Genomic DNA, 18,857 nt, shown 5'->3' with positions numbered 1-18,857 from the left:
GAAGACCTGGGTCAGAGAATGATCACACTTGCCTCTCCAGAATTTCGCCAGATAATCATAACACAGACTGACAGAGGGAGTTGGAAAATCCACTGTATTTGTCTTCATTTGGCCTGTGTTAAACACTGACAGAATGTGATTGTGTTATAAACTTTTGAGACAGACCTGCTTCTGGAAACCTTTCCAGTCCTGTTGCTGCTGCCATGGCAACTGCTGGATCTTTCTGTTTTAGCCCTTCCTCCAGTGCTTGACCGTGAAGCGTGACTTCTGGTTAGTGCTCTAGGAAAGTCCAATTTCGTAGACGGCTGCAGTCTCTGAATATCATAAGTGGAACTATGTCTTCTTGCTGCTCAGAGCAAAGTTGCTATTTGGGGTCTGAGCCTCTCTCTGTGGATGCTGCTCAGAGAATCTGGGCTGCTCCTTTCGGGTAGGTGCTTATGTAACCTGGGGATGTAATGGGGCCCTCTTCTCTCTCATTGTGTGACTCCCACAGTAGAAACATAACCACAGTCATGATGGTGAGTAACTAGGGGAAAACACAAAGAACTGAATTGTCAGGGAATGTTTGACGGGAGGATTCCTACGTGCTGTCTCTCATGAGTCCTTTGTCCCTCTTCAAGCGGAACAGCACGCTGCTCCCAGGGACTGAGGTCATTGTGTGAGGCAAGCATGAGTCTCCTTTAGTAAACATTCTCCTTAGGACAAAACAGCTTAATCTCCTTCCCCTTTCTTGAGATATGGATTGTCTCCTGACCTTGTGGTAACAGTTGCTGTACATTTGGTTTTCTGATCTCTATCATTCCCGAAAGAAGTTTCATGTACTGCAGCCTATATATACTCATAGAAAAATCATTAAAGCACCTTTGCTCCATCAGAGCTTAGGTCCCCGGGTCTTTTTTGTCTCTCTCTCTCTCTTTCTCTCTCTCTCTTTCTCTCTTTCACTTTCTTATCGTCGACTCCGCACCACAAGGTTCCGGTCCATTAAAGGACCCCAACACTGAATGATGTGCTTCTCTGGCTTTGTGTGACAGACAGTTTTGAGGGGGAGATTCTCAAGGGGTGATGTCATTATAGTGCTTCAGGGTAGAAGCAACAGCCAGTATTGAAAAATACCAAGCAGCAGTTCCGAAAATGTTGATTTCAATCTCCAATTTCATTAACACAATTTTCTAGGTTAGTGGATTAAATAGAATGGACAATCTAACGAGTGGATTTAAAGCATCTTTTTGGACTTCGTCTTGATATACAGTATTTACAGGTCATTGTGGCATGTGATTCTGACTGTTGTTGAGGCTGGAGGACCATTGTTCACTAGCAGTTTTTCATAAAGAGGAATGATTTTGTAAGAAATTAGAAATAGTCCTTTGTATTTAAAATGACTCCTTTCTTCCGGTTTTCATTTATATGTAATTAAAATTCAAAGAAGTGCATAAAAAGCACTTTTTTGGGTTTAGGGATGGTCAGATCCTAATGTAGTAAGAAGAAATTAGTTTTCTGCATAATGAGGGCTTAGGAATTTGTAATTTATGGCCTTATCACTTTGCTGTGCCTTATATTTTTGCATTGCTTATCACTGTGTATTAACGAATATTCATTAAATCCCTGTGAGCAAGATCCCTTGAGTTAAAAGACTGATATCATCACTGTCTTACCTACTTTGTCAGAGGAGAGAAATGAAGATGGATTAAGCTTGTTCTTTCCTTCCTAGAGGAATTTGGCTAGAATAATAATTCACTTGCCTAAAACTGGCTGGAAACACGGGAGGGAGGTGGAAAGGGAAGAAGAAAGCCTCTATGTTTTGAAATTTGACTTATATTCCGACTCCCTGGAGATTTGAAGGAAGGCAAGGCTCTTGGCTTCATCTTAACTTTGGATCATGTTGCTTCTGCTGATGACTATGTAAATGAATTCATAGCACATAACACATGCCAACTCACGTGCCTCTTCTGTTTTCTTCTCACCACACTGCAGATCTGCTTGTTTGTGTTCTCTTGGTCTCCCTGGGACATTTGCCTCAGATGCCCTAACACCAAGAAGTCTTTTGATCAGAACAGTGGAGAGTGCAGCCCAGAAGCAGATATCTGGGCTTAGGAGAGGCTCAGCAGGGAGAATCTCAGAGCACCTGTTCCCAGCCCAGAGGTCACTTCACCTGCTGCACCATGGACATCCATCACGTGACCCCTGGGAGCAAGGGCCAATGCCCACAAAGCAGTTGCCATCATGTACCATGCGCTTCTCAAACCCTCTAAAGTCACCATCGCTCTTCCTTATTGACCTTTCTCTTTGGGTTCAGCTTTTTGTGGTTAGTTTTGTTTATTAAATCTTTACTTGATCACATTATGTATTTGAGTAGAGTATCTCTGTTTTGAAGTTGAAGTTCTACTTCATACTTTTCTTACAACATTTATTCCTACAGAACAGATAAGCAGGAAGAAAATTTGTTTTTCTGAGGTTTCATGGAGAAATTAAGGAGGTGCAGGAAAAAGAGACCGGAGGGAGTAGTCTCTTTAGAGAGTGGAGAGAAAAAAATCAGACCTGTCAGAGATGGTAGGTGACTTTAACAACAGTGAGGTCTGATTTATATATCTATACAATTATATATATGTATATATAATTCATATGGTTCAAAACTCAAAAATTGGGATCTCCTTCCCACCTCATCCTCAATTTATCCAGACCACCTCTTCCACTTTCCCTGCCCTAGTAACAACTGGTATTTTCTTAGGAAAGTTTCCAGAGTTTCTTTGTGCATATCCAAGTAAATATGAATAAATCTATTGATTTATTTGTTTATTTAACAAATTGTTCCAGGCAAAAAGCAGAGAGATTCCTATCCCCTCAAAAGATGACATTCTAGCTGGAATTTATAGATTAAATGTATTAATTTTATAGATAAAAATCTTAGACTCAGGTTATGAAAACTGGTCAAGGTCACAAAGATTCTAAGGTCTAATTCTGAAGCCAAAGGTTCTGTAGTGGTTTAGGCTCACTACAGTCTTTGCTTTGCAAGGTAAATACCAGGCAGAAGAGTCACAAGACTTCTGTCCTTCATGTTTAGAGTAGCTGGGCCATGACTTTGAGTAGCACAGGTAAATGTGTATGTAATACACAGAGTGCTATCATTCTGTGGTTGCTTACAGAATTTGTGATACTTGGCATTCAGCTTGATATTTTTTCCCTTTTGCTATAAAATATCATACCAAATCCACCCCTGTGAGGCCATCAAACGTCCTCATTGGCTGTCAAATCTCTATGCTTACCTTCAGGTTGCTAAGGTGGTTTTAAAATGAATTGCAAGGTTCCCACATAAAACTCATAGTCATTGCTTTGTTATGATGATAAAATAGTATAGGTGTTAGTATGCTGTAATGTTCTTTATCTTTCTGACTTACTTCACTCTGTATAATGGGCTCCAGCTTCATCCATCTCATTAGGACTGGTTCAAATGAATTCTTTTTAATGGCTGAGTAATATTCCATGGTGTATATGTACCACAGCTTCCTTATCCATTCATCTGCTGATGGGCATCTAGGTTGCTTCCATGTCCTGGCTATTATAAACAGTGCTGCGATGAACATTGGGGTGCACGTGTCTCTTTCAGATCTGGTTTCCTCAGTGTGTATGCCCAGAAGTGGGATTGCTGACATTACAGCATACTAACACATATATATGGAATTTAGAAAGGTGATAACGATAACCCTATATGCAAAACAGAAAAAGAGACACAGAAATACAGAACAGACTTTTGAACTTTGTGGGAGAATGTGAGGGTGGGATATTTCAAAAGAACAGCATGTATACTATCTATGGTGAAACAGATCACCAGCCCAGGTGGGATGCATGAGACAAGTGCTCCGGCCTGGTGCACTGGGAAGACCCAGAGGAATCGGGTGGAGAGGGAGGTGGGAGGGGGGATCGGGATTGGGAATACATGTAAATCCATGGCTGATTCATATCAATGTATGACAAAACCCACTGGAAAAAAAAAAATAGTATAGGTGTCATTTAAATGTGTTTAGGAACACATAATCTCACAGAGCTTTCAGACCACTGTTTGTCAGGTGACTAAATTCCTTGATTTGTTGCTGACTGAGTTTACAGGAGAGAGAAGTTTTCAGTCAAGTAGATCTGCTTTAGGAAAAAAATAGCTCCTGCTCACATGAATTGTAATGTAATGTAATTTACAATTGTACCTCTGATGTTCCTATCTCTATCTGAATTCTACGAAATCATTAAACTCAAGAAACGTAACATCTTTATGGGCTAAAACCCACTTCTAGGCCAATGTCAGCTGCTTCATTTAAGTTACTGGAGCTGGACTGTCAATTCTGTAATTAATGCAGCATTATTCAGTCCTTCAAAATGTGGTCATTTTTCTGTTCTTCTATCTTTTTCTTTGATTCTTAGAAAGCAAGATCTAAAATAAACTTAGCTTGTAACCCTGATAAGGCATTGACCCAAATACTTCTCCCTGTCATTGAAAATGTATTGATACTTTAGTGAGGAGGAAACAATCAGCCTTGGAAGTACTCCATTTTGCAGAAATGAAAGTTCTGAGAAACCACTCAGTTAAGATCTTTTTATATGTGACTAATTTATTAAGTGGGTTTCCCAGGTGGTGTAGTGGTAAAGAAACTGCCTGCCAAATGCAAGAGATGCAAGAGATGCAGGTTCTATCCCTGGGTGGGGAAGATCCCCTGGAGTAGCAAATGGCAACCCGCTCCAGTATTCTTGCCTGGAAAATTCCATGGAGAGAAGAGCCTGTTGGGCTACAGTCTAGAAGGTGGCAAAGAGTCAGACACGACTGAACGATTGAGCACACACACACTATTTATTAACCAAATGCATCTGTGATTCCAAAAACATAATTTTAAGCAACACATCTAGTTATGGTTTCTCAATATGCCACAAATTCACTTCATTTTTAGGTGCAGGCTATTGGTCACCTTCACACGGCTTTGTTCGTGTTCATTCATGCTAAGTCGCTTCAGTCATGTCCGACTCTGTAGCCCACCAGGATCCTCTGTCCATAGGATTCTCCAGGCAACCATGTGATACGTAGGAATGATATATGAAAGAGATAGAAAAGAGTTTCTGACATTCTGTTGTGTTTAAAAATTACTGGGAAGCAATACTCAGAAATATTCACTAAATAGTTGACAGCTTCAGCGTACGTCACGGAGTAAACTCCAGTTAGGTGACCAAAGATACCTCTTTATGGGAGGAAAACAAAAATCTCAAGTGTAGAACCACTTGGCACTTTTTAAAAATCCTTGTAAGCTGCCAAACAGTTCTATCCTGTAGTGTAGATATCAAAACAACTGAAATCAATCATATGGTTATAAAGGCAAAAATGTCATTGTTACTATGATCATTGATACTAAGTCTAGGAAAACTGCTTTCTATTGGGTTTAGGTGCAGGCTATCGGTCACCTGCACATAATAGATGACTTTGTTCATACTCATTTGTGTTAAGTCGCTTCAGCCGTGTCTGACTCTGTGTGACCATGAACTGTAGCCCACCAGGATCCTCTGTCCATAGGATTCTCCAGGCAAGAATACTGGAGTGGGTTGCCATGCCCTCCTCCAGGGGATCTTCCTGACCCATGCATCAAACCTGCATCTCTTGCATTTCCTGCAGTGGCAGGCAGGTTCTTTACCACTAGTGCCACCTGGTAAGCCCAATAGATGGCTTGGTAACCATTTTTTTTTAATGAATGAATGAATGGGATGTGTACGCTTATGACTGAAATGGGAAAAGAGTTGGAGGATCTTAAACATCAGAGTTGCTACATCAGTTAGCATTACAACCCCCATGCTAAAGAGAATCTTTCAGAATTATGTTTTCCCAAGTTATTTCTTGCATGAATCGTTCTAAAGTTCTTTCAGACACAGTGGGACTCCCAAATGCCTATGATGTAAAGCCTCGGCAATGTGTGAATGTGTAGGAAGTGTTTGTAAGATTTTTCTTTCCCAATCATCTTGCTTTTTGGCAGATGACACAATTGAGGTGCAATATGTAGGTGGACATTTTCTAAATTATAAAATATAGGAGGCTAGTGGGTGACTGCAGAGGCAATGACATTCACAAAATAGAGATCAGGTTTCTTATCTTCTCTTAGAAGAGTCTGAAAAGGCACTCATTCTTCCACAAATGTGATTTACAAAACAAAATTAGAGCATATAGGACCTTTTCAGTACAGTAAAAATTGGAAATTGTCTTCTTCGTGGAGGATTCTATATAGCGGTATTGAATGGTTCAGCCCCAAGTCACTGAGTTAGGGAGCTTAGCAGCAATAGAAGCTTGATTCTCAGCCTTGGAGGCTGAGACCTGACTTTGTTTTTACACCAAGAGTGGATCCATCTCCCTCGGGCTGAGTTACTGGAGACTGATGTGTAAAATCAAAATGCCAGTTTCTTACTGAGCCATGAAACAAAACTGTCACAAAGGCAGGAGTCCTTACATTGACATGTCCTGCTCATTTTCTTCCTATAGAAAATCAACAAGGGAAGTCAGACTGGGACTAGAAGATTGTAGGTCGAGCATGGACTCAGTACACAGGAAGTAAGACCGGCTGAGTAGCTGAAGGTATTAAGCTGCGAGCAGCCAGCGCAGATGTGTCCAGGGGTCTGAGAGGTAAGTGAGCTGAGTGAAGATGCTGGTGGAGGCTGTGGATGGCGGGAGCTGTCTACAGGGGACAACTCTTACATGGTTCTAGTTGACTGTTGCCACATGGCAATGTGGGATTTTTCTCAAAAAAAGTAATAAATGAAGAATTTTAAATAAAATATTTACATTAAAAAAGTTTCCAATTAATTTGAATATTGGGCTCCCCAGGTGGTGCAGTGGTAAAGAATCTGCCTGCCAAATGCAGGAGACGAGGGTTCGATCCCTGGGTGGGAAAGATCCCCTGGAGTAGGAAATGGCTACCCACTCCTGTATTCTTGACTGGAAAATTCCATGGACAGAGGAACCTGGAAGGCTGCAGTCCATGGGGTTGCAAAGAGTCGGATATGACTGAGCGACTGAGGCCACACACATGTAAACACACACACACACATTAAAAAAGAACCTAACAGAACCAGACAAACCCAGCTGGGAGCAAGTTTAGGTGTCCTTACTCTAGTCTGTGACCTCTGCCTTGAGTTTTCAAAGCCTGACACATCTGGCTCATGTTAGGGGTAATCTTTCCATGAGACTCAAGTAACTCAGAGCCGTTGGTTAAGGTGGTTGTGCCCAGAACAATGTGTAGACAGACAGAGCCAGCACTTGTCTGAGTGACACTCTTTCCTATAATTCTGTGATGGGTCAATATCACCTGCTCCCACACACTTTGGTGAATATACCCTTTAGGTATCATAATATATTCATTCTTTCACAGCCCAGGCTTGCTGACCTGACAGCTATCTGGTTTCTAAGCAGTTTTGTATTCTCAGGCCTTATCACACTATATTGATTGTAGAGTTTAACCCTCAAGTCAATTTTTATTTCCCTCATTTTCAAGTTCCAGGGAGATAAATCACTGTACATTCATGAACTGACAACACTGTCTTATAAAAAGTACATCATTTTGTCAGAAACATAATTTACTCTTAGTGCTGGAATAAATTATTTTCCCTACCTTTTAATAAAAACAATGGTCTCCCAGGTTGCTTATTTAAAAATAGAACCCATCAAATGGGCCATCTGTATGATATCTGTATTGCAGTTTTGAAAAGATAGAGTAACATCTGAGAATTGTTTGGGACAAAAGAAACTGCAGAAATGATTATTAATGTTTTCCTGTCTAATCACAGCTGGCTCATTAGCATGCTATTTTTAAAAATCAGCAGCATGGTCATAGAAACATTTTCTTCTCAATTTGCCACACCAGTAGGCATATGCTGCTGATGTCAGCATGACAAAATTGAGACATCAAGGCCTTAAAAAACAACCCATATTATTATGTTTTACTTTTGGTGCTAACTTGAGATTGAGCAGCTGTTAAAAAATTGTGGGAGGCATTTCAGAGACAGATTTTCAGTCTGGACCTGAAATTCTGCAGAATGGAATGGAAGGTTCTGTCCTTTAGGTTACCAATCTGAGCATCAACTCATAGGCAGGACGGGTACTCAGTGGCGCCTGTGTTTCACAGTCCCTAGTTCTCCACAGAGAAGTGAAAGTGTATTTTATTTGGTCAGTCTGATCTGAAAGAAGCGTTGGGACATTTGGTATGCAGGGACATTTTATCTGACAAATGACACCTTGTCCTGAAGTCTTGGTTAACTTAAACAGTTAAGTTTTGGTTGACTTAAACAATTGTTCCATGGAGGGAGAATTTTCAGAGCAGTTCATTGAAGAGACAGAGAGCTGTCTGAGTCATCTGCAAACAGGAACTTAGGGGTCCAGCTTTCTTTTGCTTACGAACTATTCATCTAAATCATGTCAGTAATAGAAATTACTTTTTATGGAAAATTTCAAACATGCACAGAAGTAGATGGGATAATATAATGACTCCCCCTATGTATTCTGCAACCAGTCTCACAAATTATCAACTTTGGCCACTTTGTTTCAGCTATACACCTACCTGCCATTTCTATTCCCAATATATTATTTTGAAGTAAATCTCGGGCATTATGTAAAATATTTCAGTGTACATTTTAAAATAAGATCTAAAATTAACGTTTTTAATTTGCATCTAAAATTAAAAGATAATACCGAAATATCATCAAAGATCTAGTCAATGTTCTAATTTTCCTGATTATCTCATAAATAGCTGATAATTGGTTTGTTCAAATTAGGATTCAAACAAGGTCCACAGATTGCGGTTGGTTGTTGTGTCTTCTAAAGTATCTTTCTCTCTTTTAAAACAATTTTATTAGACTATAAAAATAAAGATAGAAAACTACACAAAAATATATGACAATTTATTTTTTATAAAAGTGAGCAACTTTGAAACTACAACCCTGGTCAGAAAATAAAACTTTACCTTCTACTTCAGGAGCCCTGTCCACGAGACTCATTCTAATGATGAACACTTTCTTCTCAATTACTTTTATAGTAATTGTTACTTTGCAAACAATTTTATCACCCAATTGTGATAAAATGTCCCTGGATATTATAATTTAGTCCTATCTATTAAAAATGCACTTTAATGACTCAAATGAACTCATTTACAAAACAGAAACAGACTCACCAACTTAGAGAATGAACTTATAGCTGCCAGGTGGTTAGAATGGGGGAAGAAATAGGGAGTTTGGGGTCGACATGTGCATGTGTGAGTGCTAAGTCACTTCAGTCGTGTCCAACTCTTTGTGACCCTATGGACTGTAGCCCACCAGGTGCCTCTGTCCATGGGATTCTTCAGGCAAGAATACTGGAGTGAGTTGCCTCTTTCAGGGGATCTTACCGATCTAGGGATCAAACTTGAGTCTATATGTCTCCCACAATGGCATGCTGGTTCTTTACCTCTAGTGCCATGTGGGAAGCCCTGGGATTGACATGTACACACTGCTATATTTAAAATGGATACAAACAAGGTCCTACTGTATAGTATAGGGAACTCTGTTCAATGTTATGTGGCAGGCTGGATGGGAGGGTAGTTTGGGGGAAAATGGGTACATGTGTATGTGTGGCTGGGTCCCTTTGCTGTCCACCTGAAACTATTAAAATCGTAACATTGTTAATTGGCTATACTCCAATATAAAATAAAAAGTTAAAAGTGTATTTTAAGTTTTAAACTAACAGTCCCTTTCATTTTCTTACATCTTATCTGCATCCTTTGACCAGCAGGGTTTCCCAGTCTGGATTCTGCTGATTGCACACTCATGGTGTATTTCAACATATTCTCTGTCCTCTGTATTTCCTGCAAATTGGCAGCTGGATCACACTGATCCTGTTGTCAAGGCAAGGAGGTGTTGGGCACTTCTGTAGGACACATCTGGTTGTCTCCCCTGGGGTGATGTCAGCAGCCATTGATGATGATTACTGCCTATATCTAGTCGTTCACTTGGTTTGAAGAATGCAGATATTCTAATTTTAATAATTTCTATTTCTATTTAAATAGAAATTTAAATATTTCTATTTCATCAACTAATTAGTTGAAATATTAGTTGAAATAAAGAAATACTCGCCCTAATCTATTATTTGGTTACTGAGTGCAGTTCAGTCACTCAGTCGTGTCCGACTCTTTGTGACCCCGTGGATTGCAGTACAGCAGGCCTCCCAGTCCATTGCCAACTCCTGGAGTTTACTCAAACTCATGTCCATCGAGTTGGTGATGCCATCCAACCATCTCATCCTCTGTTGTCCCCTTTTCCTCCTGCCTTCAATCTTTCCCAGCATCAGGGTCTTTTCCAATGAGTCAGCTCATTGCATCACGTGGCCAAAGTATTGGAGCTTCAGCTTCAGCATCAGTCCTTCCAATGAATATTCAGGACTGATTTCCTTTAGGATGGACTGGTTGGATCACCTTGCAGTCCAAGGGACTCTCAAGAGTCTTCTCCAACACCACAGTTCAAAAGCATCAATTATTCGGTGCTCAACTTTCTTTATAGTCCAACTCTCACATCCATACATGACTACTGGAAAAACCATAGCTTTGACTAGATGGACCTTTGTTGGCAAAGTAATGTCTCTGCTTTTTAATATGCTGCCTAGGTTGGTCATAATGTTTCTTCCAAGGAGCAAGTGTCTTTTAATTTCATGGTTGCAGTCACTATCTGCAGTGATTTTGGAGCCCCAAAAAATAAAGTCTGTCCCGGTTTCCACTGTTTCCCCATCTATTTGCCATGAAGTGATGGGACCAGATGCCATGATCTTAGTTTTCTGAATGTTGAGCTTTAAGCCAACTTTTCCACTCTCTTTCGCTTTCATCAAGAGGCTCTTCGGTTCTTCTTCACTTTCTGCCATAAGGGTGTTGTTATTGATATTTCTCCTGGCAAGCTTGATTCCAGCTTGTGTTTCATCCAGCCCAGCATTTCTCATGATGTACTCTGCATATAAGTTAAATAAGCAGGGTGACAGTATACAGCCTTGATGTACTCCTTTTGCTATTTGGAACCAGTCTGTTGTTCCATGTCCAGTTCTAACTGTTGCTTCTACACCTGCATACAGATTTCTCAAGAGGCAGGTCAAGTGGTCTGGTATTCCCATCCTTTTAAGAATTTTCCAGAGTTTGTTGTGGTCTACACAGTCAAAGGCTTTGGCATAGTCAATAAAGCAGAAGTAGATAGTGGTATAGTTCAAATAGGAAGGCAGGATAAATTCTTTGGTTTTGTTTAAACCAGATTTAAAGACAATACATTGATGTCCTATCACATTCTGTGTGTGAAAATCACTCAGTCATGTCTGACTCTTTGCGACCCCATGGACTATATGGTTCATGGAATTCTCCAGGCCAGAATACTGGAGTGGTTAGCCTTCCCTTCTCCAGGGGATCTTCCCAACCCAGGGATTGAACCCAGGTCTCCCTCATTGCAGGTGGAGTCTTAACTGAGCCACCAGGGAAGCCGTCACATTCTGAAGGTGATCAATTCGTTTTGAGCTGATAGATTTAAACATATTTGATTTGTTTTAACCCATCAAAATTATTATTATTGTGATTGAAGCTCCAACTGTCCCATCTTTGCCCAGTGAAATCTTCAGGTGGACTGGGAGCCTTTCTGAGATGATCCTAACAGTCTTTGATAACTTCCTTTGTATTTGAGAGACAATATATTCTAGGCCCTTCTTGTCATTTTCTGCTACAGACTTGGAATCAGCCACTTTTTCCCCAGAATCTCTGGTTTCTTTTAGTGAGAAATAGCATTTCAAGACCACAGTTTGGGTCCTAGGAATGCTCACTGCTAATAGGACAGTCATTGTTTCTACTCTCAGTCTGTCTATTTCCATATATTTATTTATATTTATATATGTTTATAACTGTTATATGATACATATAATGTAAATGTTTAAAAATATACTTTCCAAATCATTTAATAAGTTGCAAACAACATGTGTGCTAAGTTGCTTCAGTTATGTCCGACTCTTTGTGACCTACTAGACTGCAGACTGCTAGGCTCCTCTGTCCATGGGATTCTCCAGGTAAAAATAGTGGAGTGGGTTGCCGTGCCCTCCTCCAGGGGACCTTCCCAACCCAGGGATTGAACCCATGTCTCTTATGTCTCCTGCATTGGCAGGCAGGTTCTTTACCACTAGTGCCACGTGGGAAGCTCAAACATCATGGTATTTCACCCCAAATGACACTCTCAGTGACTTTCTACTCCTATTATTGTCATTCATAATAAATTTAACATTGCCTTGGTAATGTCATCTAACATAGAGTCCATTTATCTTCAAAATAGCATATACATATTTTAAAAATCCAGATGTATGTATTATACTTGACATTATGTCTCTTTCATTCTTTTTAATATAGAACAGTATCTCTCCATCTTTTCTTTTTTCTTTCCTAACACTGACATTTTGAAGAGTCTGAGTTGTTTTATTGAAAATAGCACAGTTCTGGATTAGTCGTAATGATTAGATTCAAGTTAAACATTTTGGCAAAACTACTGCATAAATGATATTGTGCATTTCCCCCTATAGCTTGTGAGAAAGAGGTACAGAATATGAATTTGTTCTGTTATTACTGAGAAACAATTTGATCACTTGGTTAAGGCATGTCTGCTAGATATCTTCACCATAAACATATGTCTTTTCCTCCTTAATAAAAAAAGAATCTGTGGGGTAAAGGACTGTGAAGTGATAACTGTCTTATTCGCCAACAAACTTTTACCCAATGGTTTTAGCATCATTTATTAATCCTTGCCTGGATCAATTATTATCCAAGGGTTACAAAATGATGATTTCTAATGAAATGATTTTGTTTCTATACCTTATGTCCTTCTCTGTAAGTTACTCTCTATAAAGAAGATTTTTTCCTCTTTATCTTGAGTATCACTAAGGGAATCATGTATTTTTAAAATGATATTATTTAGTATGGCCAATGGCAACACTTTTGAGCTGGCTCCTTCAAAGAAGGAGTACTTGGTCACTACCAAGTATACTTTCTGTTTTTATGAATTTGGCTACTCTGATAACTCATATAAGTGAAATCACATAGTATTTGTCTTTTGGTTTTTTCCTAACAACTCACATCCCATTTCTCATTTTAAAATGTGTTGTTACAAAACTGAAGAAACACAATGCAGATTAAAAGACTGACAGCATCATCAAATTTCTTACACAGTTTTCAACCTACCAGAAAGATAAATAGTGAACAACAGCAGGACAAGACATTTCTCCCCATTTGCTATCAGTAGTAATTAAAACTGAAAATTATATCAAAAATTTATTATTATAAAACAGAATAAAGATGGGGGTGAAAAAAATCCTCTGGGTAAATGGCTTTTCCAGCCATTTTCTATTTTTTTTCTTGAATCATCACCTTATTTGATTATCTCTACATTTTAAAAAGATCCCCAGAGCTGCCCTTGAGGATAAGCACATTGTTTATACCACTGGGCCAGTTGACAGGTGCCCTGTCTTAAGGGGAGGTGAGGATGGGGTTGGGAACAGGGAGGAAAAGCTACAACCTGTAGCCTCTGACCCAGGGCAACATGGCTCTTCAACCCTGGGGAGACTCCCTCAGTGACTGATTAAGGGCTATGTTAGAAATGTTTAGAGAACAGAGGAAGAATTCAGTCCAATTTAGTCTCTCCCCACTGAGCCAGAAGGACAGTGCCTCCAACAAGCCAAGTCTCACCTTACATGCCCTGTCTCTTCTCATGTTAGATGCAGCTTGTCTACAGATGCATGAAGAAGAACCGCCCCCAGTGGGCATTGCAGGATCCTGTTGCCGTGCCTCCTTCAGCTGGAACCACATCACAACTTGGATGTTAGGGGAAAAGCAACCCCATTCATTGATGTCCACCTCGTAGCCTCAGATGACAGAAGCAGCAGTCCTGAGGTACCTCCTCCTCTTCACCAGGAGTCAACTCCAATGCAACGACAACGTCCTGCAGGTGATTCTGCACACCGGCAGTGGCTGGAGTAGCAGACAGCCTGCTGTCCATGTGAGTGGCTTCTCCTGGTGGGCCGCAGGGCAGGCCCTGAGCCCGGTTATTGCCTTTGTAGGCATCTGTGATGTGCTGGGGTTGAAATTTGCAAAGGATGGAGCAAATAGCCAGTGGGGGTATGCTGAGGTGGTGGTGGCCTCTGAAAACCTGGTCCACAAAATTATTGGAAACTCTTTCCAGAAAAGTACTTAGAGGAAAAAGTGGACGTGGGGTTAGCCACCTGGCAGACCTGTCATAATTTGAGGCAGAGGCTCAGAATGTGAATGCGCTTGAGTCTCGAGAATGGAAATAGGTATAAAAGACCAACGCAGTATTCTAGTAATTCTGCTGATGGTTGGGTCATACATTGAGAACCTTGTACTCACATCTGCCTAAAAGGATAAGCCCTGCCATGTGCTGCCTGACTTCAATCGCTCTCCTTCAGTCCTTCACCTGATGAGTCTGGTCTCAGGCCCAATTCTATCCCTACTGCCTCTCTCCTCAACATTTGGAGTCTTCCTCTTCCTTCTGGCATCTCCCATGAGCATCTCCTGCTTCTCCATTACCTCCTTTTGTAGCTGTACCTCCCCCCGGGCCATCCCACCCACCCTTTATCTCAATCCAGCCTTATTTCCTCCTCCAAATGCTACAGTGGGGCCTCCATCAGATATTTACATGAAGGCCTTTGACCCCTCTATCCACCTTGGCAGCCAAGATTTGGGCTTTTGACCCTCAATGGTGAGTGAAGCTGAATTTGGAGAGATCATGAAGCAAACCAGAGCAATGCCAATTCCAAAGTGATTTCTGGAGCCAGCACAGGGGATTACAGTGACTCAACTGAGATGCTACGCACAGCTATTGCTGTTATCAAACAGTCTCAGATCACCAATGATGAGTGTTGCTGTGTCCTCATCTCCCTTAAGCAGTTCATGGCACTGAAGCCAAGTCCTATAGTGTGGGTGCCAGCAGGAGCTCTTCCAGAAAAAGACATCTGTTCTGGGAGAAATCGTCTAGCTAGTCCCAAGAGAGCAGCAGGACAGCAGGAGGCATCGGGACCTGCTTCTTAATAATGAACAGCATGATGGTTACGTCCAAGAAAGGAACCAGGAGCACGAGAGATACCAGAATAGAGAATGGGGCTGCACCTCTGAGAAAGGAATCTGGTTGGGAGCATTTTTTTTTTGTTAATGGACTTGTATCTCTTCATCTTCATCAGGCATATTTTGTGGATGTACTTGAGAATTTCAAAGCCCTGAATTCCTCTAGGGCTTTGTGGGAAGAAATACTCCCCTCCATCTTCCTAGAGAAGAGAAGCTCCTCTTTGCCAACAGATGACACAAGGCTTCACCTAGGGTAGATGGAAGATGATACTTGACCTTTTTAAGATTTAACCCCACCTTCCATCATTGCCATCAGAGTTTTTAATTGAAGTATAGTTGATTTACAATGTTGTGTTAGTTTCAGGTGTATAACAAAGTGATTGAGTTACACATATACACATATTCTTTTACAGGTTCTTTTTCATTATATATTATCATAAAATATGGACTATGTTGATAGTTCCCTGTGCTACACAGTAGGTCCTTATGGTTTGTCTATTTTATTTATACTGGTGTGTATCTGTTAATCTCAATCTCTGAATTTATCCCTCCCCCAACTCCATTTCCCCTTAGGTAACCATACATTTGTTTTCTATATCTGTGAATCTATTTCTGCTTTATAAATAAGTTCATTTGTATCATTTTTTGGGTTCCACAAATAAGTGATATCATAGGATAATTTGTCTTTCTCTGTCTGACTTACTTGACTTAGTATGATCATTTCTAGGTACATCCATGTTGCTTCTTTTTTATGGCTGAGTAATATTCCAAATTATATATATATATACACACACACATATATATACATATACACACACACATATATATACATATACATACACTGTGTATGTATATAATTGTGTATATATATATATATATACACGCACACATGCACACACACACACACACACACACACACCACATCTTCTTTGTCCATTTATCTGTTAATGAAAATTTAGGTTGTTTAGAGATACCATCTGACCCAGAAATCTCACTCCTTGGCACATATCTGGAAAAGATAAATCTCTTATTACAAAAGATACAAGACCCTAATATTCAGAGCCGCATTATTTACAATAGGTAAGACATGGATGTCACCAGATTTTAATAATTTGGGTCAGCTCTCAGTGTAGCCCAAGCAGTCCCTGTGGCAGCAGCCAGCTTTCTTACTGGAAGAACTTCAGGATGTCACTAAAATGTACTGACAGGAACATGTGTGGGAGTGGATCTTGAGTGTGTTGGACGGAGGGAGGTAGAGCGTGAAGGGGAGCATTGTATAGCGAGCATTTATCAACCTAGGAGCACACTCCCAGGGCTCAGGATCTAACTTCCTGGCAAGGACACTTAATAGGTTGCTAGCGGGGTTCTTTGTTGGTTGGACATAAAAATAGCTTGCAACAAATGAGGCAGAGATGCCACAACTGCCTGGGTGAAGTGTGGAGAGAAGAGTCAGAGGGCCTGTTAGTGCGGGTTTATGACAGGACACTGAGACCCTAACCAGTGACTGTGCTCCCCGGGAAGAGGGTCCAGAAGACAGCCCCATGACTGAGGCAAGAAGGAATGCTAGTGAGGGTGGCAGTGGCAGAGGCAGCAACAAAAAGTCAAGGCACTGTCCTCCGTAGGCCTGACTGTACCCTTGGCTCATCTGGTTCCAGCGCAGACCTCAGCAGGGGACCCTGGAGCTGGTCAGTGGACAGTCCCTGTGAGTGACAAGTCTCACCTCAGGCACATGCCTGGCCATCTCTCTGCTTTCTGCCTTAGGACTTCCTCCAAAGTCTGCTTGGTCCACAGATGTGATGTAGAATTGTGGGAGTGTTAACGCCTTAGGGGAGGAACTTTGGGGAATGAGGAACAAGCAGTGAGTGAATGACCCCTGCCCCCCGCCTCCCTGTCCTTCAGCGGGAAAATTCTGGGACGCATTGGCCACAGATCCTCTGAGGACCTGTGATAAGACAAGTCCTTGATGTCCAGTGGTAAAAACTCTCCCTGTATTGACCTCAAATACAAGCTGCTCTAAAGTCAAAAAGTCACCGTGTATTATTCTTTTTCATATTCTATCTCCCTCTCTCAGCAGCCACTCTCCTGCTCCTTGGGGCCACCTCCCAATTCAACTCCACACCCCAGTCTGTGTCTCATGCTTTGCTTTCAGGGGAGCCCCATCTAAGTTCTTCTGTGCCTGAACTTGAAGTTCCTAGAATTCATGTCTGGGTAGCACAGTATACTGGGAACCAGTTAGCATATTATTATTACGTTAAAACATTCTCAGTTGGAAAACATGTCCCAGCTTAGCATTAACTGATTATCGGTGATATTGGCAATCTCAGAACTACATTTCACTTTCTCCACCCCAAGTTCATTTAGGGGAGAACCGGTGTTTTTCCCATACCCCTCACGCTGTCCTTGAAGGCAAAGCCAGGTAAAGCTAACAATACACTATGGTGAGCAAAGAGGCAGAACTACTGTATTTTATAGAGAACGGTGGTTATTAAAAGCAATAAGGGGGCCTAATTAGATCTAGCAGATCTGAAAGTAATTGCATTTCCTGCTGTAAGCACTTTAGTGTGTCCAAGTGCTTAGCCTTAATCCTCCACACTAACTCTCACTGCTTGTTTGCTCTGCCATTTGCTAAGACCTGCCTTTCCTATTTTATCATCTCTGTTTATTCTGAATCTGTATTTTCAATCTGTAAAACATTAGATGGCTCTGCTTCCACCTTTATCAGGAAAAAGAATCTTTCCTGATTTAGATTTCCAGATCTTGGAATATACTCTCTCTGGCCTCACCACTGCCTCACCACCCCAAGCCTCACCACTGCAATTTGAAAAGCTTCTGGAATCCCATTTCCTTCACAGATCTCCCTCTGAGGAGCACAATATTGTACCGGCTCCAGCCTCTGGAAACCTGGAATTACCCAGACCCCTCTTTCCTGAACTCCCCGAGAGGCCCTCAGCACCTGGCAGGTGCTGAGACCCAGATGGGTTGTTAGATGCTCCTTTGTCCTCAGTGTCATGGTTTTTAAACTAGAAATTCCTTAACATCAAAAATAACACTTTTGTAACTCAGTTCCTAGTACAAAGTCATGCACACAATGAAACACAATACAGTCTTTTTTTAATGAAGGTAGAGTCAAGGGTAAATTCAGGGAACACAAAAGAAAAAATTTCAAATGCGACATTTTAATACCTACCAAGTGAACAACATTTTGATTGGGTTAATATTAGAAGGCTCAGTGAGTTGGTTCACAGAGCTATAATATAGTTCTTAATGCTTAGAAACCTAAAGTAATTTAAAAACAGACAGCAATAAGTTATATGTGCTGGAGAGAATAGCGTCACAGAGCCTATATTCCTATATAATTTTGAGTGTTCTCTATGGTATAAAGACAATATAGTAATATCCTAGATGCATCATTATCATTTGTGTACATTTGCATCTTACAGTCCTAAAGGGTATAAGAAAAATTACAGAACCAGAGAGGAGCTAAGTCCACTAATCAAATATTTAAGAAATATTAAATATGGATGGAAAGATGGGATTATCTCATTCAGCTCCCCGATTTTACACCTTGGTATTGTCAGAAGGATACAGGCCCAGCAGCGAGCCTTTGGTATCCTTCTAACACGCTGGGTGAATGCGGGAAGAAAGCTTGTTGATTCTCCTCATCTGCAGGTTTATCAGGAAGCCAGGAAAGGCTTTTAGGGATCTATATAGAAAGGAAAAAAAAAAAAACACCAAACC

General features: G+C 40.8%; 1 long non-coding RNA gene and 1 pseudogene across 1 annotated transcript in view; one reads left to right on the top strand and one right to left on the bottom strand.

The window, feature by feature from the left end:
• The window catches only part of LOC122705651, a 43,227-nt pseudogene extending 28,020 nt beyond the window's left edge, over positions 1-15,207 (top strand).
• A 3,492-nt stretch (positions 15,208-18,699) lies between these two features.
• LOC122705278 overlaps positions 18,700-18,857 on the bottom strand; it is a 50,340-nt gene continuing 50,182 nt past the window's right edge. Inside the window, exon 4 of the long non-coding RNA XR_006344073.1 lies at positions 18,700-18,822. This is a non-coding gene — a long non-coding RNA (uncharacterized LOC122705278). The remainder of the gene's footprint in view (positions 18,823-18,857) is intronic.

Source organism: Cervus elaphus, chromosome 12 (assembly GCF_910594005.1).
Source record: "Cervus elaphus chromosome 12, mCerEla1.1, whole genome shotgun sequence".
In the NCBI taxonomy this organism is placed as follows: Eukaryota; Metazoa; Chordata; class Mammalia; order Artiodactyla; family Cervidae; genus Cervus; species Cervus elaphus.
This window is presented reverse-complemented; position numbering and strand designations above follow the sequence as displayed.